The sequence below is a fragment of the Pseudorasbora parva genome, chromosome 18 (assembly GCF_024679245.1).
Source record: "Pseudorasbora parva isolate DD20220531a chromosome 18, ASM2467924v1, whole genome shotgun sequence".
Classification (NCBI taxonomy): domain Eukaryota; kingdom Metazoa; phylum Chordata; class Actinopteri; order Cypriniformes; family Gobionidae; genus Pseudorasbora; species Pseudorasbora parva.
Genome location: NC_090189.1, coordinates 30,365,889 through 30,390,224, shown reverse-complemented (window position 1 = coordinate 30,390,224; position 24,336 = coordinate 30,365,889). Strand labels below are relative to the sequence as shown.

The window sequence follows — 24,336 nt, the reverse complement described above, 5'->3', positions numbered from 1 at the left end:
GAGCGCTACAACAAGGGTTCATCCGTCCATCGACCTCCCCTGCCGCTTCAAGCTTTTTCTTCATGGCCAAGAAGGACGTAGGCTTGCGGCCGTGTATCGACTACCGTCACCTTTTATTCTCAAGCTGTCAAATTTAGTTATCCTCTTCCTCTGGTCCCATCCGCCCTAGAACAGCTCCATGGGGCCACCATCTTCTCCAAGCTCGATCTCAGAAGTGCCTACAACCTTATTTGCATTCGCAAGGGAGACGAATGAAAGACAGCCTTCATCACACTCGCAGGTCACTATGAATATTGGGTGATAATGTATGGGCTGTCCAACTCATCCTCCGTCTTCCAAAATTACATGAATGAGGTATTTCGTGAATTAGATGACAAGTTTGTCATTGTCTATATCGACGATATCCTCATCTATTCTAGTGACCTGAGGGAGCATGAGGAGCATATCTGTCAAGTCCTGCAAAAACTCTGAGACCATCACCTTTATCTCAAGCTTGAGAAGTACGAGTTCCACGTCTCTACTGTCCAGTTTCTTGGGTACATCATAGACAACCATGGAGTCAAGATGGACCAGAGGAATGACACCATCACCCATTGGCCACAGCCCACCACCATCAAAGAGCTGCAGCGCTTCCTGGGTTGCTTCATAAAGAATTACAGCCAGCTCAGCTCCTCACTAACCTCTCTGCTCCAGAACCGGCCCAAGTCTCTGTCCTGGACTCTATCAGCCATGGAGGCCTTCCACCAGTTGAAGAACGCCTTCCAGTTTGTTCCGATCCTGGTCCACCCCAATCCTCATCTTCCGTTTATCGTTGAAGTGGACGCCTCATCTACCAGGGTCGGAGCGGTTCTGTCTCAGTGGCAGGGGACACCCTCACGACTCCATCCATGTGCCTTCTTCTCCAAGAAGCTATCCCCGGCGGAGCAGAACTATGACATCGACAACCGGGAGCTCCTGGAGATTAAGCTCACCCTGGAGGAATGACGACACTGGCTGGAGGGAGCAGAACATCCATTTGAAGTCATCACCGACCATCGTAACCTTGAAAACCTTTGTGACGCCAAATGGCTGAATCATTGTCAGGCATGCTGGGCCCTCTTCTTCACCAGATTCAATTTCAAGGTGACGTACCGTCCAGGGAACCAGAACAACCGGGCGGATGCCCTCTCTCGTCTCCACCAAGCTGACCCTTAGCCCGAGCACCTTGAAACCATCCTCCCTCCAGCCATGGTTGTCAGCCCGATCCAGTGGGCACTCCACGAACAGATCCAACAGGGGAACACCCAACAGCCTGCTCCACCGGGAGGTCCAGAAGGGATGGACCTCCCGAGGTGGGACCTCTATGTCCCACCTCGCCATCGCCTGCCCCTTCTGGACTTGGCTCATTCTTCACCGGGCTCTGGACACCCAGGCAGGAGAAGGACCCTCTCACTCCTTCGCCACCATTACTGGTGGCCCGCCATGCCTCGGGACGTCTCCCGATTCGTCAAGGGATGTTCAGTCTGTGCCATTGCCAACACCCCTAGGAGACTCCCCGAGGGCAAGCTGGTCCCTCTTCCGATCCCCGAGCGTCCCTGGAGCCATCTGGGGATCGACTTCATGACCGACCTGCCATCATCCCAAGGATTCACTTGTATTCTAGTCGTTGTCGACCGATTTTCAAAATCCTGCAAAATCATCCCCTTCAAAGGTTTACCTACCGCATTGGAAACTACGGAGGCACTCTTCACCTAAGTCTTCCGACATTTTGGGCTTCCGGAAGACATCGTTTCCGACCGAGGACCCCAATTCATCTCTAGAGTGTGGACCGTCTTCTTCTGTCTCCTAGGGGTATCCGTCAGCCTCTCATCAGGTTACCATCCTCACAACAATGGCCAGACTGAAAGGAAGATCCAGGAGATCGGGAGATTCCTGAGGGTATACTACCATAAGAATCAGGAGAGCTGGAGCCAGTATCTGCCCTCGGCCGAATATGCCCAGAATTCGCTCCAGCAGTCCACCACAGGGCTCACCCCGTTCCAATGTGTCCTCGGCTACCAACCACCACTCTTCCCCTGGACGGGTGAGCCCTCGGAGTTCCCAGCGGTGGATTACTGGTTCCGCCAGAGTGAGAGGGTCTGGGACTCAGCGCACGTGCAACTCCAGCAGGCAGTCCGGAGACACAAACACCATGCTGACTCCAAACGCGGACCCACGCCACAGTACCAGCCAGGCCAGAAGGTCTGGCTCTCCACGAGTCCCCGGTACATCGGACCATTCACGGTAGACAGGCAGCTGAACGAAGTCACCTACCGCCTTCACCTTCCTCCCACCTACAGAATATCACCTTCATTTCATGTGTTACTGCTCAAGCCCTTCACTGAACCTGTCCCTTCTTCACCCACAGATCCTGGTGATGGTACCACACCTCCTCCTCCTACCATCGACAAGGACCCATCAGTCTACCGGGTGAGAGCCATCCTCGACTCGCGGCGACGGGGTTCCTGGATGGAATACCTGTTAGATTGGGAGGACTACGGTCCTGAGGAGCGGAGCTGGCTCTCCAGGAACGATGTGCTAGACTCTAATCTTCTCACTCAGTTTCCCCAAGACCACCCTGACCAAACCACTCTTCGGGGCCGTGGTAGACCCCGTCGCCGCCTATCCCAGCCGACAGGAGCCGCCCGTGGAGGAGGGGGTACTGTCACGCCCTCACAACCATCAGACTCTCCCACGCCCACTCGTTCACCATCACCTGAATTCTAAACACCTGGGCACCATCACCAGTCAGCCTATATCAGCCTGGCTCACCTTCACACTCACTGTCTGGTCTTGCACTGATCAACCCGTAACTACCCTTCCTTAATTGAAGCCCTCACTCACAGTATCTCTCTTCATCTTCATCATCATCATCGTCTTCACCTCCATCGTCCTTCGTCTGAGTGTCACCATCCTATCTAAGTATCACCTGTGTCTGTAACCTCTGTTAATAAACTTTGCACTTACACTAATCACTCTGTGTCCTCGTCTGTGTCTGACCAAACGATCATTTAAAGTATAATAAATTGAAAAACAAATATTTTAAATTACAATAATATGTCACACTATTTTTAAAAAATCTGTATTTTTGATCAAATAAATGCAGGTTTGATGAGCAGAAGAAACTTCTTTCCAAAACATTACAAATAGTAATGTGTCCAAACTTTTTGCATGTACTGTATATACTGTATTTATATTAAACAATTAAATGTTATTATAAAATGCCCATAACAATAAGGCTTTGTATTGTGACTTTACTCATTTATACATTTAAATCAAATTAGGCATTTTTTATATGATCACAATATTGTGTAATAAAACACAAGTTTTTTGTGGGTGTTTATCTACTAAATATTTAGTAAAACATTTAATCTATGCAAATGAACCTTCTTTTTTTCAAGATAAAATTATCTGTATATGTATGCACAAAATATCACTTTCCATTGAAATTGTAAAATATTGTGGAAATTTAAAATCATCACTTCTACATCGCTGTATGGTATATTTCCTTTAATAATAGAAATATATAATATTATATTAAATTAAAATGGCTTTTTGAACAGTAGTTATTTATCGCAAATTTGTCCTTTTGTCAACAACCTCGACTCTTTCAGTGTTTTATTTCATACGAGTGAACTCAACACTGCAATAAGCTACAAAGCGCACCGTTTCCTGTCTGAGCTGGGACATTCTCATAACCATCTACATGAAGGCAACATCTGTACAGGCATTTCCTGCCTGACCTTGAGACTGACAAGCACACACACACACACATTGTGTTTTTGTGAATTGTGGGGACTTTCTATAGGCATAATGGATTTACACTACACAAACTGTATATTCTCCGCTGCCCCTAAACCTACCCATCACAGGAAACATTCTTCATTTTTAAATGTTCAAAAAAATAATTGTGTATGTTTATGAATCCATTTACATTGTGGGTGTACACAATGTAGGTGATCTCAGGTTTATATTACATTGTGGGGACAATGTCATATAAACAAGTTCACACACACACACACACACACACACACACACTAAAACCATTTTTACTCAGAAACTGCAAGCAAATTCCACAAATAATTACAAACAATGGCAAGTAACACTAGTCATCTGGAGCCCCACCATAGTGGGGGGAAATACTATGGTAGTCAATGGGGGTTGAGAACTGCTTGGTTACGAACATTCTTCAAAATATCTTCCTTTGTGTTCAGCAGAACAAAGACATGTATACAGGTTTGGAACAACTTGAGGGTGAGTAAATGATGACATATTTTCATTTTTGGGTTAATTATACCTTTAAATGTGAAAACATGAAGACTGAAATGTTGTGTAATGAACATATGCTTCATCAAATCCAGCAAGAAATAATTCTCACAGATTTTAAATGGCAAATTATGAATATATATAGCTCTTACTTGCTCACTACAGCCCCCACAAGAAAGAAAAATATTTTCCTACTTCTGTTTAATTCTGCAATTGTAATTATTGGGCAGAAATACATCTGCAGATAAAAACTGTTGTGCTGATGATTTTTTGCACAATTTCAACACATGATTTTGCAGATTAATACTAGATGATGTAAGATTTAAATGGAACTTTAAATAGGATATAGTGTGATGTGAGAACAAATTGGTATCATATCCTGCAAAACATTATGTTTTCACCTGCCAAAACTGTAGGGAACTCTTACACACACACACAGACACACACACACACACAGATCTCTCCAACCACACCCGCTTAAGAGTGCTGGTATTCCCACAGGCCGCACTCATGTTTTCCAGGCTGTAAGAGTTGGCGTAATGGCATTATGAGGTCATGATGCTGGAACAGGAAGTGAAGATCTTTTTCTCTGCGCTCTCATGAGAGACTATAGGGACAGGATGTGTTATGCTAAATGTTGGTGTTGATATGTAGAGATTTGTGGATCTGGTCAATGTTCTCTCAGCCCTGTTGCGGACACTGGAAGTGATGTGCTGATTTATAGAATAAATGATAAAATATGATCAAAACATTCTGATATCCCAATGACCTAACAGCTGTGCTTTTAAATGTAAATTCAATTCCTGGACGGACGGACGGACGGACAGACAGACAGACAGACAGACAGAGAGACAGATAGACATAGATAGATAGATAGATAGATAGATAGATAGATAGATAGATAGATAGATAGATAGATAGATAGATAGATAGATAGATAGATAGATAGATAGATAGATAGATAGATAGATAGATAGATAGATAGATAGATAGATAGATAGATAGATAGATAGATAGATAGATAGATAGATAGATCTTTTAAAATGTAATTTATTCCTGTGATGGTAAAGCTGAAATTTTAGCATCATTACTCCAGTCTTTAGTGTCAAATGATCCTTCAGAAATCAGTCTAATATGAGGATTTTGTTGAGGTCTTACAATATCCCAAATGTTTCCAACTATTTGTATATTGTGAGAAAATTGCTATTTTAACCAAGGAGCCGGGACGTACCGAGTCGCATGTCAATTGTGTTATGTCTGCGTTACTCTCGGTTTCCGGTTTTATTCTGCAGAAGTGCTTTACTCTTAGCAGTGTGAACATGTCACAGCAGCTGCTGAGTGAACGCACAGAGTAAAATCATATCATCATTTTAAACACACTTGAATGTATCTAATACAAGTGGCAACCTCCCGCGATCTCTCTTGAAGCCAATACGGAAGTAATGTAAACTGCAATTCCTCAACTGGCCTCTAGGGACAGGCTCCAGAAGGGAGCAGAATCTCATTGAGTTGAGATGTTAAAATTCTCAACTTTACAGGAGAAAAAAACATGTTATAAACTATAAGCCTGGTACAAATTGTGGTTTTGGCCTGTAAGGCTAATTTTGATCTTCATGACAACTGTAAGGGGGGTGAATTTTTTTATAACTCATTTGTTTACGTTATATAAAGCCTTAAAGTTCCGCATAATTAAGGGCGTGGTTACAGGTGGATAGCCATTTATCTGCCGTCTATAGTCATTGCATCAAATAAGCTCCGCGCACAACCCGCCTTTTTGCCCATCTTCTGTTATCCGGGAGTGACACACGATGACTCGCTCGCAAGATGGCAACGCCCAGCTGGCCCCTACTTTACGCTTCAGAACGGCTTATCGGAATCCTATGGGTGATGTCACGGACATTACATCCATATTTTTTTACAGTCTATGATCTAATATGATAAACAGATCTGCGTTACCTCATACTCATGACCAGAAAAGCGGAAATAGTGCTGCCGACTGTGCCCGTATCATGACCACTCATAATAAAAGTCCCCCTGCTCGCGAACCGTGTGTTGTGTTCATTTTATTAAATTAGAATCGCTCCAGCGGCCTTGCTCAGCTCCCACAACACTCGGTCCTGGTCTGCTTCACACTACAGTAACATTAATAACCTCATCCATTAACACGATATCTGCCCGAGTCCTATTTCTCACCGGCTGTGAGGTGAAGACCACGTGTCCCTCGTGTCCCTAGGCGCCCTCTAGCGGACAGAAAAGTTAAATAGTGCACCTTTAACCAAAGATCTTCAAAATAGAGCCATAAAACATTTAGCTGCCACATTTTTTTCGATTTTGATCTGTTTTTCACTCAAAGCTATTATTATATGGCTTCAAGCAACCTGGAATATAGCAAAATATTGATTACGAGTCCAATGGACTTCTTTTATGATACTTCTATGATGATTTTGTGTCCTTTTTATAACATTCTTCAAAAATAGCATTCTTCAAAATAATCTCACTTGTGTTCCATAGAAAAACAAAGACAAATTGTGATTTGTATATGCCTGTAAAGCTTGGCCAATTCAAGTCCAACTCATGAAAAGGAAAGGGACACATTCTGAATTGCATGTACCATTATAGTCGCAAACATGCAAGCACACTCCCATATTCATGTAGACATATGTCCTGTGTCAGTAAACGTGAACCGTGCTCTTTGGGCTGACAGAAGATCAGACCCTGTGTGTGACAGACAGCTCTTACAGTAATGCACATTCGCTGTATAGACAGGTGCACATCTTCACACTGTCCTGGCTCATCTGTCACAGAGGGAAGAAAGAGACTCAGAAAAAAGGCATGGAAAGTGGGAGGAGGGAACCGCTGTTTCAGGGCTCCCTGAGGGTGGCTACTCACTGACAGACCGGATCCAGCAGGCCCTGATGGCCTTGGCGGTGGTCCCCAGGTGCCCCGGAGGGTCCCTCTTGCGCTGAGGGCTGACAGCTGCTCTTTCCCCTGGGTGAGACAGAGAGAAAGGGAGAGAGAGTCTATAGAAAGAGTGCCGCCTCAATTCATGTCTCCGCTACATACAAGAGCTGACAGGGTTCTCACGGGGCCAGACTTTTGAGTGCAGGCAAACAAATATACACAGTCAGTTGAAAAAGAAAACAGACCCTTGTTCAATTTAATGGTTTTATCAGGCCATAAATCATCAACTTCTAAAATTTGACAGTCAACCATCAGGTAAAAGACTACACAGATTTTGCCCTAGCAAAACAAATATATATAAAAAAATTAAAGTTAAAAAAGATATTTAGCAGATGTAATGTTAAACAGTATGCATCCAGAATGCAACATCCTTTTTATTTCAAAATCTTCCAGAATCCGACTCATCAAAATGTATTTTCATGAAATGTATTTGTCATGAAGTGTATTTTCTTAATAAGGCGTAATAATTTAATTTAGTCAGGGTTATGTTTAGTTTAGTTGTCTTGTGTTTCCTTTCAGTTTAGATTTTAATAAGCCCTTGTTAGTAGCTTGTTGCCCTAGCTGCTAGTTAGTTTCCACTGTAGTCATTTATTTGCTGCGTCCCAATTAGCTTACTTATGTAACGCCTTATAGTATGTTCTCTTTTTGTGAAGTAAATAAATACATACTTCTGAGTGTGTAAGAGAAGAGTAGGCAAGCTTTAGGACATACTACTATGTCATATTTAACGGCTTTCGCTTATGCTGCGTTCCAGGCAGGTTTTTGAGCCCATAATTAGTAAGCTACGACTTCAAACCAGACTCACGACTTTGTAGCGTTCCAAGCAAAGTCACGCCAAACTGCCTGAGTGCCAGGAATTGCGGTAGCTAGATGTAAACAAAGAATGCCCCATATGGGGTTTATGCTCATTTACAATCAATTCTATCGCCAAGGGTGCTTACTCCTTGCTTATTTGAGGGAGAAGGAGGAGAAAAAATACGGCAAGAGAAGATGTTATACCTTTTGTTTTACGGGATTTGTGTATATGTATGTATCCTGCACTCAATGGACTGAAAACTAGCTAATTTAAACCGGAAAAAATAGACCATCCGGGTATCTTTGGAATACTCATTTCAACATACGATTTGGGTCAATTCTAATTTCGAATACTATTTAGGACAGTTAGTATGCGAATCGGGGCACCGCAATTTGCTTTTACCTTGTGTCTGTTACTGCTTTTTTAATGCTAAGTTTGCATAACAACGTTGTACTAAACACGGAATTTCCATTAGCTATGAAATGTCATTAGTATGTTGGTGTGTCAGTGTAGATAGATGTTTTGTGGTGTGTAGTTATATAACTGTTATTTTCAACACAATGTCAACTAAATTTCATCACACAGTTGCCCCAAAAATGATTTGGGGATTTAAATAATTAATAACCCACTTTGTATACAATGCAAATAAATGTAAATCAAAACCAGTGCCATTTCTTTTAAAGAAATAAAGCACAAGCAAAATTTTCAATCAAAAAGTTTCTAACACAAAATTGTTTAAAAAAATATGAAGAAAAAAACAAACAAAAAAACAATATATTGTTTAAAACGAGTCTTGGGCACTTTCTGGTTGTCAAACTTGTGTGAAAATGAAAATGTGTGGACATGTACATGACCTCATACATCAATGAAAAATTAAGTAGCATATTGTACAGAACCAGAATCAGTCTGGCAGATGTGATATATGACTCCACTGCAGAGCCTTAAGTCTTGCTACCTAGACTTAAGGGGAGGGGCACAAGCTGTCTTGGTTTGTTGACTGACAGCATTAATCTACTGTAGAAAAGTCTCTCAGGATTCATCACAGATAGGTGTGGAGAGCGCAAACACCCATCTGCGCAGATTTCTCAGGTTTCTCTTAGCATTAGTAATAGTGATAATAGTTTTCTCTCAGCTGATTGCTGACAATTAATGTTGATGCGGCTCCCCATCCTGCGAGAAAGCCACGCTTGTCACCGGCATAATATCCTGCTACTGACAGGATATTGTTCAATAATTAAGTTAATTTACTGTGTAAGAGGAACACAAAAATATAGGCAGATGTGGCTTCTGGCTCTTATTTAAGGGTTAAAGCATGAGATGGCTTGAAGTTTCAAGTTCCCACGACTAACTAACAAAATAGTTGGGGAAGGAGTGAAGTGATCTACAAACCTGATTCCAAAAAAAGTTGGGACACTGCACACATTGTGAATTAAAAAGGAATGCAATCATTTACAAATCTCATAAACTTAAATTTTATTCACAATAGAATATAGATAATATATGTTTAAAGTAAGACATTTTGAAATTTTGGATTTCACGAGAGCTACACATTCAAAGAAAGTTGGGACAGGTAGCAATAAGAGGCCTGGGAAATTAAATGTACATAAGGAACAGCTGGAGGACCAATTTTCAACTTATTAGATGAATTGGCAACATGATTGGGTATAATAAGAGCCTATCAGAGTGGCAGTGTCTCTCAGAAGTCAAGATGGGCAGAGGATCACCAATTCCTCAAATGCTGAATGAAAAATAGTGGTGCAATATCAGAAAGGAGTTTCTCAGAGAAAAATTGCAAAGAGTTTGAAGTTATCATCATCTACAGCGCATAATATCATCCAAAGATTCAGAGAATCTGGAACAATCTCTGTGTGTAAGGGTCAAGAGCGGAAAACCATACTGGATGCCGGTGATCTTCTGGACCTACTGCATCACATACAGTAATGCTACTGTAATGGAAACAACATAGGCTCAGGAATACTTCCAGAACACATTGTTGGTGAACACAATCCACACAATTCACTGTTGCCGGCTAAAACTCTATAGGTCGAAAAAGAAGCCATATCTAAACATGATCAAGAAGCGCAGGCATTTTCTCTGGCCAAGGCTCATTTAAAATGGCCTGTGCCAAAGTGGAAAACTGTTCTGTGGTCAGACGAATCAAAATTTGAAGTTTTTTTTGGGAAAACTGGGACGCCACGTCATCCGGACTAAAGAGGAAAAGGACAACTCAAGTTGTTATCAGCGCTCAGTTCAGAAGCCTGCATCTCTGATGGTATGGGGTTGCATGAGTGTGTGTGGCATGGGCAGCTTACACATCTGGAAAGGCACCATCAAAAAGTTATATCCATGCTGCCAGACTCTATGCTGCCAGCAATTACCCTCTCTCCTGGGTTTCTAATGTTTCATTCTATTAGTTACTGGTGCTTTATGATTAAATATGTTGGCTTTTATGGACTTTCTCCATCATGAACTAAAATGTGCTTGCCCAGTTTGGTTGTTAATTGCAGTAGCAAATGAAAATGAAAACAATAAGAAAATTCTGTCATCATTTACCAACCCTCAAGGTGTTCCAAACCTATATGAATTTCTTTCTACTCTTGAACACAAAAGAAGATATTTTGAAGAATATGGGTAAACAAACAGTTGATGGGTTCTATTAACTTCCATAGTATAGAGAGGGGAAAATAAGTAGGGGATCCCATAAGCATTTTGGTTTACTGACATTTGGTTACTGACAAAATATCTTCTTCAATTTCTTTCTGCCATCTGTCATCAAACATGTTGTAAATAACAACTATTGTTGCTCTGTATCTATTGTGGAAGTACCAAAAACGCCAGAAAGCCAAAGGGTTTGAAGCACCAGTGCAAACAATACTGTAAATTTTACTGTCTTCTCGAGGAGGAACTGCCCCTGAATGTCAGCTACTTCCATCGCTACTTGAGGATGATGGATGCCCAGTTTGATAACCTGTCAAACCAGATGTGTCAATAAGCTCTTCACTGATTGATTTGCGTGGCAACACGTCATGCAAATTTTCATCTCAAGTAGAACATTTTCAACTTTTGCTGAAGATGCGTTTGACGCTAATATTACGCTAATATTACAAACGCGGTGCCGCTTTGCGTCATTCACATCGCCCTGTGCGAATTTGCGTCTATTTGTGCCTTTGCATTGACTTTGTATGTATACTCTTGCAAATAATTCAGTTTGCGTTTGGTGTGCAAACTCCATTAGTCAGTCTCATCACTTGTAACTTTTTCAATATAGCCTATGTGCCAATTCTTAGACTTTTTGAAACGTAACAGCTCAGTCACTATGTCATATGGGTTTGTAACATCATAAGAGTAAGCAAATGATTAGAGTTTCTTTTTTGGGTGAATTTAAGTTAAATTATTAGTATTTCGTGCTTTGCTTGACACATACCAATAAACATTTTTTATTGACTCTCAGTCAAGCTGAGAAACGAATTGGGTTGTACATTCCTCCTGAAGCGTTCTCTCACTGCTGATTTTCACACGGTTAATCTATATCTGCTGCTTGCATTCCAGACACACAGCTTACTCAAGCTGGGTTGTTTCACCCAGCACATGCTCACTGCACGGTGATGACTGTAATTGATCTCAACAGCTCTTAAAGATGACAGCCTGAAAACAATTAACACCTTTTCTCAGACACAGCTGACTCCACCTCCGGCCGGCGGAGGCATAATATTTGTTTATGCCTACGGGTCAAGTCAGCCCACTAAGAGTTTACCGTTTTAAAACAGAGATTTCAGCACTCTTTAAGAACAGTGAGAGAACAGCTTTGACAGTCTGGTGTTGTTTTAAGAACTTAAACTCTCCAACTGCCCAGTTTGGATGAGAGTTTTAGTCCAGTGTCCCCAGCACTCCCAAAATGTTGATGTTAGTCTAGTAGGGGAGAAAAAAACGGCAGACTTTTCAAACCGACATATTTATGACATTGAGGAATACTTTTGCAATGACCTCACCCTCACAAGTTTTGCAACAAGTTTAATGTTTCCCGTCAGTGCCTTTGAATTAGCCTGTGTGAAACAAATGTCCAACTGTCAATATTTATGCAGCAAATGAACCATTTTACAACTAGATCGAATAGGGATTGGGTTTTTAAGGTCCACTGTCTGAAGAGCTTATGTTGGCACCTCTGAAGTTTTGCATGATGAAATTCAGAATACAAGCCACCCTTAGACCGGTGTAAACTGTCAAAAGTATTAGCGATGATATCATTATTTTGACAGACTGACCTCTGAAGTCAAACAGCATAGCAGGCAAAATATGAGCAACATTATATAAACCAAGCACTGATGGTGTGCAGGCATCTATTGTATGTAGGTTTTCTTAAGTTTTTTCTTGGGCTGTGGGGGTCTATTGCTCCTCAGAACCAAATTTTTAAAAAAGTTGTGAAATTTGGCAGCCTGATTGGAAAAGGTCACAATATTCCTTGTGCCAAATTTGTAATCAGTCTTTTAAACACACTAGCACCTCTAAAAGTTTGAATGTTCCTGTTTTGCAAATTACATTTGGACCATCTGGTCTAGAAACAAAATGAGAGGTTTCCTCTAAAATTGTATTGGACTAGACCTGCTACCATTTTTAATTTGGTTGAAAATAAACTTTTGATTTAAACATTTGAAATAAATTGAAATAAAATAATTGAAATTACTTTTGATCATAAGATCTTTATAAAAAAAATTATGATTCACCATTTTCACTGCAATGAAGGTGTGTTCTCATGAACACACGAGAATGAACCTCACTGGTTCTTGCTGAAGCTCACACGTTCTGCGTAACACAAGAATGAACCTCATTGGTTCTTGCTGAAGCTTAAACGTTCTGCGTAACATGAGAATGAACCTCATTGGTTCTTGCAGAAACTCAAACGTGCTGCGTAACACAAGAATGAACCTCATTGGTTCTTGCTGAAGCTCACACGTTCTGCGTAACACAAGAATGAACCTCATTGGTTCTTGCTGAAGCTTAAACGTTCTGCGTAACATGAGAATGAACCTCATTGGTTCTTGCAGAAACTCAAACGTGCTGCGTAACACAAGAATGAACCTCATTGGTTCTTGCTGAAGCTCAAACGTGCTGCGTAACATGAGAATGAACCTCATTGGTTCTTTCTGAAACTCAAACGTGCTGCGTAACACAAGAATGAACCTCATTGGTTCTTGCTGAAGCTCAAACGTTCTGCGTAACATGAGAATGAACCTCATTGGTTCTTGCAGAAACTCAAACGTGCTGCATAACACAAGAATGAACCTCATTGGTTCTTGCTGAAGCTCAAACGTGCTGTGTAATGCAAGAATGAACCTCATTGGTTCTTGCTGAAGCTCAAACGTGCTGTGTAATGCAAGAATGAACCTCATTGGTTCTTGCTGAAGCTCAAACGTGCTGTGTAATGCAAGAATGAGCCTCATTGGTTCTTGCAGAAACTCAAACGTGCTGCGTAACACAAGAATGAACCTCATTGGTTCTTGCTGAAGCTCAAACGTGCTGTGTAATGCAAGAATGAACCTCATTGGTTCTTGCTGAAGCTCAAACGTGCTGCGTAACATGAGAATGAACCTCATTGGTTCTTTCTGAAACTCAAACGTGCTGCGTAACACAAGAATGAACCTCATTGGTTCTTGCTGAAGCTCAAACGTGCTGCGTAACATGAGAATGAACCTCATTGGTTCTTGCTGAAGCTCAAACGTGCTGCGTAACACAAGAATGAACCTCATTGGTTCTTGCTGAAGCTCAAACGTTCTGCGTAACATGAGAATGAACCTCATTGGGTCTTGCAGAAACTCAAACGTGCTGCGTAACACAAGAATGAACCTCATTGGTTCTTGCTGAAGCTCAAACGTGCTGTGTAATGCAAGAATGAACCTCATTGGTTCTTGCTGAAGCTCAAACATGCTGTGTAATGCAAGAATGAGCCTCATTGGTTCTTGCAGAAACTCAAACGTGCTGCGTAACACAAGAATGAACCTCATTGGTTCTTGCTGAAGCTCAAACGTGCTGCGTAACGTGAGAATGAACCTCATTGGTTCTTTCTGAAACTCAAACGTGCTGCGTAACACAAGAATGAACCTCATTGGTTCTTGCTGAAGCTCAAACGTGCTGTGTAATGCAAGAATGAACCTCATTGGTTCTTGCTGAAGCTCAAACGTGCTGCGTAACGTGAGAATGAACCTCATTGGTTCTTGCTGAAGCTCAAACGTGCTGCGTAACGTGAGAATGAACCTCATTGGTTCTTGCTGAAGCTCAAACGTGCTGCGTAACATGAGAATGAACCTCATTGGTTCTTGCTGAAGCTCAAACGTGCTGCGTAACATGAGAATGAACCTCATTGGTTCTTGCTGAAGCTCAAACATGCTGCGTAACATGAGAATGAACCTCATTGGTTCTTGCTGAAGCTCAAACGTGCTGCGTAACATGAGAATGAACCTCATTGGTTCTTGCTGAAGCTCAAACATGCTGCGTAACATGAGAATGAACCTCATTGGTTCTTGCTGAAGCTCAAACGTGCTGCGTAACATGAGAATGAACCTCATTGGTTCTTGCTGAAGCTCAAACGTGCTGCGTAACATGAGAATGAACCTCATTGTTTCTTGCTGAAGCTCAAACGTGCTGTGTAATGCAAGAATGAACCTCATTGGTTCTTGCTGAAGCTTAAACGTTCTGCGTAACATGAGAATGAACCTCATTGGTTCTTGCAGAAACTCAAACGTGCTGCGTAACACAAGAATGAACCTCATTGGTTCTTGCTGAAGCTCACACGTTCTGCGTAACACAAGAATGAACCTCATTGGTTCTTGCTGAAGCTTAAACGTTCTGCGTAACATGAGAATGAACCTCATTGGTTCTTGCAGAAACTCAAACGTGCTGCGTAACACAAGAATGAACCTCATTGGTTCTTGCTGAAGCTCAAACGTGCTGCGTAACATGAGAATGAACCTCATTGGTTCTTTCTGAAACTCAAACGTGCTGCGTAACACAAGAATGAACCTCATTGGTTCTTGCTGAAGCTCAAACGTTCTGCGTAACATGAGAATGAACCTCATTGGTTCTTGCAGAAACTCAAACGTGCTGCATAACACAAGAATGAACCTCATTGGTTCTTGCTGAAGCTCAAACGTGCTGTGTAATGCAAGAATGAACCTCATTGGTTCTTGCTGAAGCTCAAACGTGCTGTGTAATGCAAGAATGAACCTCATTGGTTCTTGCTGAAGCTCAAACGTGCTGTGTAATGCAAGAATGAGCCTCATTGGTTCTTGCAGAAACTCAAACGTGCTGCGTAACACAAGAATGAACCTCATTGGTTCTTGCTGAAGCTCAAACGTGCTGTGTAATGCAAGAATGAACCTCATTGGTTCTTGCTGAAGCTCAAACGTGCTGCGTAACATGAGAATGAACCTCATTGGTTCTTTCTGAAACTCAAACGTGCTGCGTAACACAAGAATGAACCTCATTGGTTCTTGCTGAAGCTCAAACGTGCTGCGTAACATGAGAATGAACCTCATTGGTTCTTGCTGAAGCTCAAACGTGCTGCGTAACACAAGAATGAACCTCATTGGTTCTTGCTGAAGCTCAAACGTTCTGCGTAACATGAGAATGAACCTCATTGGGTCTTGCAGAAACTCAAACGTGCTGCGTAACACAAGAATGAACCTCATTGGTTCTTGCTGAAGCTCAAACGTGCTGTGTAATGCAAGAATGAACCTCATTGGTTCTTGCTGAAGCTCAAACATGCTGTGTAATGCAAGAATGAGCCTCATTGGTTCTTGCAGAAACTCAAACGTGCTGCGTAACACAAGAATGAACCTCATTGGTTCTTGCTGAAGCTCAAACGTGCTGCGTAACGTGAGAATGAACCTCATTGGTTCTTTCTGAAACTCAAACGTGCTGCGTAACACAAGAATGAACCTCATTGGTTCTTGCTGAAGCTCAAACGTGCTGTGTAATGCAAGAATGAACCTCATTGGTTCTTGCTGAAGCTCAAACGTGCTGCGTAACGTGAGAATGAACCTCATTGGTTCTTGCTGAAGCTCAAACGTGCTGCGTAACGTGAGAATGAACCTCATTGGTTCTTGCTGAAGCTCAAACGTGCTGCGTAACATGAGAATGAACCTCATTGGTTCTTGCTGAAGCTCAAACGTGCTGCGTAACATGAGAATGAACCTCATTGGTTCTTGCTGAAGCTCAAACATGCTGCGTAACATGAGAATGAACCTCATTGGTTCTTGCTGAAGCTCAAACGTGCTGCGTAACATGAGAATGAACCTCATTGGTTCTTGCTGAAGCTCAAACATGCTGCGTAACATGAGAATGAACCTCATTGGTTCTTGCTGAAGCTCAAACGTGCTGCGTAACATGAGAATGAACCTCATTGGTTCTTGCTGAAGCTCAAACGTGCTGCGTAACATGAGAATGAACCTCATTGGTTCTTGCTGAAGCTCAAACGTGCTGCGTAACATGAGAATGAACCTCATTGTTTCTTGCTGAAGCTCAAACGTGCTGTGTAATGCAAGAATGAACCTCATTGGTTCTTGCTGAAGCTTAAACGTTCTGCGTAACATGAGAATGAACCTCATTGGTTCTTGCAGAAACTCAAACGTGCTGCGTAACACAAGAATGAACCTCATTGGTTCTTGCTGAAGCTCACACGTTCTGCGTAACACAAGAATGAACCTCATTGGTTCTTGCTGAAGCTTAAACGTTCTGCGTAACATGAGAATGAACCTCATTGGTTCTTGCAGAAACTCAAACGTGCTGCGTAACACAAGAATGAACCTCATTGGTTCTTGCTGAAGCTCAAACGTGCTGCGTAACATGAGAATGAACCTCATTGGTTCTTTCTGAAACTCAAACGTGCTGCGTAACACAAGAATGAACCTCATTGGTTCTTGCTGAAGCTCAAACGTTCTGCGTAACATGAGAATGAACCTCATTGGTTCTTGCAGAAACTCAAACGTGCTGCATAACACAAGAATGAACCTCATTGGTTCTTGCTGAAGCTCAAACGTGCTGTGTAATGCAAGAATGAACCTCATTGGTTCTTGCTGAAGCTCAAACGTGCTGTGTAATGCAAGAATGAACCTCATTGGTTCTTGCTGAAGCTCAAACGTGCTGTGTAATGCAAGAATGAGCCTCATTGGTTCTTGCAGAAACTCAAACGTGCTGCGTAACACAAGAATGAACCTCATTGGTTCTTGCTGAAGCTCAAACGTGCTGTGTAATGCAAGAATGAACCTCATTGGTTCTTGCTGAAGCTCAAACGTGCTGCGTAACATGAGAATGAACCTCATTGGTTCTTTCTGAAACTCAAACGTGCTGCGTAACACAAGAATGAACCTCATTGGTTCTTGCTGAAGCTCAAACGTGCTGCGTAACATGAGAATGAACCTCATTGGTTCTTGCTGAAGCTCAAACGTGCTGCGTAACACAAGAATGAACCTCATTGGTTCTTGCTGAAGCTCAAACGTTCTGCGTAACATGAGAATGAACCTCATTGGGTCTTGCAGAAACTCAAACGTGCTGCGTAACACAAGAATGAACCTCATTGGTTCTTGCTGAAGCTCAAACGTGCTGTGTAATGCAAGAATGAACCTCATTGGTTCTTGCTGAAGCTCAAACATGCTGTGTAATGCAAGAATGAGCCTCATTGGTTCTTGCAGAAACTCAAACGTGCTGCGTAACACAAGAATGAACCTCATTGGTTCTTGCTGAAGCTCAAACGTGCTGCGTAACGTGAGAATGAACCTCATTGGTTCTTTCTGAAACTCAAACGTGCTGCGTAACACAAGAATGAACCTCATTGGTTCTTGCTGAAGCTCAAACGTGCTGTGTAATGCAAGAATGAACCTCATTGGTTCTTGCTGAAGCTCAAACGTGCTGCGTAACGTGAGAATGAACCTCATTGGTTCTTGCTGAAGCTCAAACGTGCTGCGTAACGTGAGAATGAACCTCATTGGTTCTTGCTGAAGCTCAAACGTGCTGCGTAACATGAGAATGAACCTCATTGGTTCTTGCTGAAGCTCAAACGTGCTGCGTAACATGAGAATGAACCTCATTGGTTCTTGCTGAAGCTCAAACATGCTGCGTAACATGAGAATGAACCTCATTGGTTCTTGCTGAAGCTCAAACGTGCTGCGTAACATGAGAATGAACCTCATTGGTTCTTGCTGAAGCTCAAACATGCTGCGTAACATGAGAATGAACCTCATTGGTTCTTGCTGAAGCTCAAACGTGCTGCGTAACATGAGAATGAACCTCATTGGTTCTTGCTGAAGCTCAAACGTGCTGCGTAACATGAGAATGAACCTCATTGTTTCTTGCTGAAGCTCAAACATGCTGCGTAACATGAGAATAAATACATTGTTTATTGCCAAATGAGACCAAAAAAAATATCAGAAAAGACCAGTGTACAGCTTTTTTGAATATTTTAAAGACTTCTCTGCTGTTCCATGAGCTAATCAGGACAGATACATCTAGAGAAATTGTATCAAAGTTCCTGATAGTCAAGCAGTTTTGCTGGGTTAAGATAAGGTGTAAAAACATGAGCTAACAAGCTAACTCAAAAGATTATTAGATTCCTCTCTATTCACAAACCTCCTTGAACAAACAAAGCTCCTCCTTAAAAGATTGATAAAAGGAGCAATCCAAGTCTTTAAATTCAAAACAGTTTTCTTATCCCATGGGCACAGGTCCCAGTACACCCCAGATTAGCGATGTGACTTTAAAAGTGCTCATTTTTGCATTACTAGCCAGTTTATTTTGGTAACAGCTCTGGAATACATCCCCCTTGTTGGTTGTGCCTGAAATAAAACTCTTTTGTATCTTGGTAAATGCTGCCACACTTAATAAAGGAGCATCCCTCTGGTAGTTCACCCAAAAATGAAAATGCTGTCATCATTTTTCTCACCCTCATGTTGTTCTAAACCTGTATGGGTTTTTTTTTTTATTCTTGTGAAACACAAAAGATATTTAGAAAAATGCCTTAGTGTAAGTTTGTTCAGTTTGTAAAGTATAAGGTGTTTTGGACCACACTGATGGAAAAAAACATTTGGATTTCATACTATCTTGTTTTGTGTTCCGCTGATGAAGAAGTTGTGCAGGTTTGGAATGATGTGAATTAAGAAAATGGCGAAATGTTAGACACCACAGCAAAAAAACAACAACAAAAAGTTTTTTTGCAGTAAAGGTTATGGATTTTTTTTTATTCTATTTTTGTCTGTTTATCAGTCAAGCTTGGAAATGAGCAGTGTTAAGAGAAAATTTGAAGTAAAAGAGAACACCCAGCCCCAGTCTAAAACACTTCCAGCTTTTTATGTGACAGGCTAAACTGCGGGCAGCTGTTCAGACAAAGAATCTGAGTATAGACTAAGGAACATTACAGCAATTGTAATTCAGCATAAACAGTCCATAACAGTGTCAATTGTTTCCAGCTTGTAGGTACTGTACCAAAACTCTGGCATGATGCCATGCAGGGGCCGCTACGCTGGTCCAGTGGGCAGTTTGGCCTAGAGGGCCAAAACATGTTCTTACAACCGCAAAAATGAACCACAACCGGGTTGATTTCCTGATTTTGATTTCACCAGATGGTTTAAATGGTTTTAGAAAATCCACACTTTGCTCATTTTTTTTTTTTTTTTTTTTTTTTTTTTTTTTTGTCAGGGTCATTCTCAGGAAAGAGTTTAATTCTTCTATACACTGCAAAAATTACATGATCAAAGTCATGACAAAATATGTTTTTACATTTTTTTCACTCATCAAAATAGTTTTTTGAATTGTCAACTTTTTTATAAGTTATACAAGATTGAACCCATTTCTAAAGCCAGTTTCATGTAATTTAAGTTAAAATATAAACAACAGGAATATAAAAGAACTTTATTTTCAGTATTTGCATTGTATTTCATTATAATATATTGATTGTTTGCAAAATGTGGTTTGTAGTGACATTTGCTAAAGCAGATTTTTTTTTTTTCCCATGTCTGCCCTATTTACCCCTTAAACATTTTGACTGTAAAAAGAGTTAAAATATGAAAAGGCACTTTAGCATACTTTTTAAAAGAATACTTATTATGGAAATAATATATTTTAAAATAATAGTTAATAATAAATATATATTCTGTGTGAAATGTAACGTTTTTGGACACTTAATTGCATGTTCATTGAATATATTCATGAAGATGCATAGAAGTTGTAACATACTTCTCTAGGTTGTCTTTGAATATGGTCTAAGTGCTGTAACAAGCCTTTATGGTAAAATATATTTTCATGTTTTTTCCAGTGAAATTTGTATATGTCATATATTTAAATACATTTGTAATGATGAAGTTACAATTTAGTACATTTAAAATATATTAATTTAACTTAAAGTTACTTAGTTCACCCAAAAAATTTAAATTAGCCCAAGATTTACTCTTTATGACATTCTTCTTTCAGATAAATTAAGGTTGAGTTATATTTAAAAAGTTCTGGCAATCCAAGCTTTATAATGGCAGGGATTGTTGCTCTGTCTTTGAAGTCCATAAAAATGCATCTGTCAGTCAAATAACTGCTCCACACTGCTCTGGGAGGTTATTAAAGGCCTTCTGAAGCAAATTGTTGTGTTTGTGTAAGAAACATATCCATATGAAAAACTTTTTCTATTAAAGTTCTGGCCGATCACCTGTGGAAACAGCTAATGACATCTGATTGAGTTTGAATGGCCTCATGGTGGCGGTGTTTGAACGCTTATATAGGGGTTTTCCCACCGGAGCAATCATTTCATAGTTCGTAGATCTATGGAGGAAGTACCCACTTTTTTACATGTTTGCACTGCACTGCACTGCAAGGAACGATTTTACTTCTAGGAACTAAGCTCCTACTTCAGAGTGGCAAACATGACATCAGAGGGCATTCATGTGCAATTTTTACCCCGGAAACTCGTATTTACGATAATTCTGATAGCACGTGAAGGCAGCATTAGACCACTGCATGTGTGTATGGGAAGCTTTTCAATTTTGGTTGGCCAAATCCGGGCGGAAATCCCAAAAATGGTCCTGGTGTTTGGGTTGTTACTTGAAAATAATTCTTTATGTAGGCCTATGTTTCTGTCGATGGATACATGTGCTGGCTTCTCAGTGATACACTACAACAACAGCGATAATAAGAGAAAAACGTGGGCAAAACGCTCTCTTTGTAAACTTGGTTCAATGCATGCGAGTGCTGCTGTATATTCGAATATGACCAGTCATTTTCGCCGTCATCACCCGAGTGTACAGCCAGAAGACGCGAGTGAGAATTATCATCCGAGAGTGCGCGCATGTCTCACAGCACGCAAATATTGAGTTCTCTTTTGAGTCTTGCGGTTGAATGGACAAACTCACATAAAAAGTATGTCAATGTCTATCTTGATGAGTATCCAAGCAGACATAGTCTGTATATGCCTTAAGTGAACTTTTTGCAGTCGAGAAAGATGACGCATATCACTGCATTAGGTCTTAAAGTGGTAGTAGCTTTTACTCTGTTTAATGTCAAACAAAAGATAAGGACATCACTCACTGCTATTGATTAAATAGCTTTTGTAAGTTTAATAAGGATTAATCTTTAATTTAAACAGTTAAATATTAAAAACAGTTATATTACTTAACATTTGATTACTTTATTCAATTTCTCTACCTAAAAACTAATATTAGACCTACCTGAAAAGCATTGTTTATTTTATTAGTATCTTTGCTCAATTGTATTTATTTGTCCTGCTGCTTGTATTTAAGTTATTTGTTATTATTTTCTTTATTATTATTTCACAATAGTAGAGTGTGGCATGGTTGTTGGTGCCAGACGGGGCGGTCTGAGTATTTCACAATCTGCTCAATAACTGGGATTTTCTAGAGATTTTCGCACAACCATTTCTAGGGTTTACCAAAAATGGTGTGAAAAGGGAAAAACATCCAGTATGCGGCAGTCCTGTGGGCAAAAATGCCTTGTTGATGCTAGAGGTCGGAGAAGAATGGGCCAACTAATTCAAGCTGATAGAAGAGCTACTTTGCCTGAAATAACCACTTGTTACAACCGGGGTATGCAGCAAAGCATTTGTGAAGCCACAACACGCACAACCTTGAGGCGGATGGGCTACAACAGCAGAAGACCCCACCGGGTACCACTCATCTCCACTACAAACAGGAAAAAGAGGCTACAATTTGCACAAGCTCACCAAAATTGGACAGCTGAAGACTGGAAAAATGTTGCCTGGTCTGATGAGTCTCGATTTCTGTTTAGACATTCAGATGGTAGAGTCAGAATTTGGCATAAACAGAATGAGAAAATGGATCCATAATGCCTTGTTACCACTGTGCAGACTGGTGGTGGTGGTGTAATGGTGTGGGGATGTTTTCTTAGCACACTTTAGGCCCCTTAGTGCCAATTGGGCATCGTTTAAATGCCACGGCCTACCTGTGCATTGTTTCTGACCATGTCACAAAGCTCGAATAATTTCAAATTGGTTTCTTGAATAGACAATGAGTTCACTGTACTAAAATGGCCCCCACAGTCACCAGATTTCAACCCAATAGAGCATCTTTGGGATGTGGTGGAACGGGAGCTTCGTGCCCTGGATGTGCATCCCACAAATCTCCATCAACTGCAAGATGCTATCCTATCAATATGGGCCAACATTTCTAAAGAATGCTTTCAGCACCTTGTTGAATCAGTGCCACGTAGAATTAAGGCAGTTCTGAAGGCGAAAGGGGGTCAAACATAGTATTAGTGTGGTGTTCCTAATAATCCTTTAGGTGAGTGTATATACTTTTAAGACAAGTGCACATTAAGTGCACTTCTTCATCTTCATTTTTTGTTTATTCTTTTCATTTTTATTATATTATATTATACCACCATAATTCCCTCTAAGTATACTCATTCACAACTTGCTGGAACAGGGTTAAATGAATGTAAAAATAGCCTACAAACTTGTTCTGGTCTTTTCGTGAGCGAGTACCATAACAAGTAAGCACAAATAAATTAAACATTTTAAAAGATTAAATAATATTTCTAGCTTAAATGGTACAGTTTCCTCTTCTGTAATTGGGCAGGCCACCTATGTGAATAGAGGTTGATCACAATAAACTGTGTTGTTATAGACAAACCATGCATTTTTTTTACTTTGAGAAACTGTGCTTGTTTGTTGAAATGACTTGGGCTGTGGGTTTTGAAAGGGTTACAGACCTGAAGCTGGGATAAGATTAGCGATCCAGAACTATTTGTCAGGTTTTATGAATGATAATGGACAGAGCTTGTTTACTCAGCTGAGTTCCCATGGCAAATGCAGTCAAAATCACTGTGCATGGTCACGGACATGGTGCTGTATTTTCTTTTGCTCTCTACTATAACAAAACAAAGCTGACCAAAAAAAAAGAAAAGAAAAAAAATACATAAAACAATGCAGATTTTTTTTTATTGTTCTTTGTATGTGTGCGCCATATGGAAACAATTGTCTTAAATACTGTGAAACAGCTTGTGTGAGTGTGTCAGTCCCACACTTTAAAAAATGCTCGTCCATGTTCATGTTTTATTAAAAGTCCTATGCAAATGTAAAAATCTTTGTCTTGTAGAGTTCTTTGTCTTGTAGAGTTCGAAACTATGCCATGTTACTGCTGTGCATTTCACTGGCAGATTTTTCATTGTTCTTTAATTCACACTTCTATCCAAAGATGTTTTTCGTTGGCTCATTTCAGACCACAAATTATCTTTTTCTTTCTTCCAAGGGGTATGTAATTTGCACATCCGTATTATTATTCATCTCGTTGAAACTAAACAAATACAGTTTTATATGCCATTACTTTACTATTATACATAGGCCTATAAATCAAATGTGTTCTTAAGAGCATCAAAAAGCACCGTCACTGTATGCTACTGCGATAGTATCTTTTCTGTAAGGGGACCAAATACAAATGCCAATTATTTTTGTGTCATGAGTCATATTTTTATTATTATGTGTAACTGGATAACGGGAATGTGAAGTCTATTACTCATATATTGTGTATTTTGAGGTGTAATAGTGCCCTCTGTTGGAGAATAGGCTATAAGCCCTCAGCCAGAACACTTTCAGACCTAGCAGCAGAAACCAGAGCTGATATGGGAATTTGATTAAATAAATAATCAATTAAATTAAATAAACATACTGAATCGAATGGAAGTTGTAATTATATGTGTTTTATTCATTCAACAAGTACATTCATGTGTTTTCCCAGCCCACTTTGAATGAAAGCATGAAGCAGTCTTTTAAAAGGAAGATGATTTTTCACACT

At 40.6% G+C, this 24,336-nt stretch overlaps 1 long non-coding RNA gene across 1 annotated transcript in view; it reads right to left on the bottom strand.

Moving 5' to 3' along the window:
• Positions 1-24,336, bottom strand: part of LOC137045960 (uncharacterized) — a 44,901-nt gene that overhangs the window by 19,605 nt on the left and 960 nt on the right. Inside the window, exon 2 of the long non-coding RNA XR_010898886.1 lies at positions 7,174-7,272. This is a non-coding gene — a long non-coding RNA (uncharacterized lncRNA). The remainder of the gene's footprint in view (positions 1-7,173; positions 7,273-24,336) is intronic.